Below are 802 nucleotides of genomic sequence, written 5' to 3'. Positions count from 1 at the left end.
ATCTATCTATCTATCTATCTATCTATCTATCTATCTATCTATCTATCTGTCTGCCTGTCTGCCTGTCTGTATTATTACAGCACATTTAAGCCTTTATAACTATTCTTCTTTATGATTGCAATTCATTCTTACTTGATGACAACAAAATCACAAGTGTCTTTCAAATGAGACAAAAATTAATAGGTCCAAAAATTCATGGATCTATTTTGGGTATGCCATTTCTTGGGTTTGTTTTCAAAAGGAGGGGAGGGCACAAGTTACCAGGTTAAGTTTAATCAATAGCATGTGTGGCATAATGTGGATTACCACAAACAAATAATCAATCAATTCAAAGGTCTTTGTTCCTTTCTTTTTTTAATCAACATATATACCAACATTGAAAGAGCATGTGGTTCGTTAAATCTAAAATGAAGATCCATCTCAAATGTTCATGCAATAGAATTATTGTCGGAGGGAAAACTAAGTGAGAGGCTTTGGGAGGGGCTTCACTGGGGTATAAATATAGCCCATGGGTTAAACACAGGTCTGTATTAAGGCAGGGAATGCTATCAGTCCATCTGTTCCCTGAGTGGGATTACATTAAATCCTATTCAGCCCCAGTATTAAGAAAACCATCCACCAAGAGGCCATCAAATAGTCTACCAAGGGGAAATGGAAGTTATAAGCTGTATAAGGACAGCTCGAACTTTGAACAAGCACGTTTAAGGACACTCATGTTAATAGGATACGAGATCAGTCAAAACTGTATCGTGTTGGGAGAGACGGTCCATAATACACTTAAGATTAAGCCATGGAAAGTGTG

This window comes from Sinocyclocheilus rhinocerous, unplaced genomic scaffold, assembly GCF_001515625.1.
Source record: "Sinocyclocheilus rhinocerous isolate Xijiao unplaced genomic scaffold, SAMN03320098_v1.1 scaffold24, whole genome shotgun sequence".
In the NCBI taxonomy this organism is placed as follows: Eukaryota; Metazoa; Chordata; class Actinopteri; order Cypriniformes; family Cyprinidae; genus Sinocyclocheilus; species Sinocyclocheilus rhinocerous.
This window is presented reverse-complemented; position numbering follows the sequence as displayed.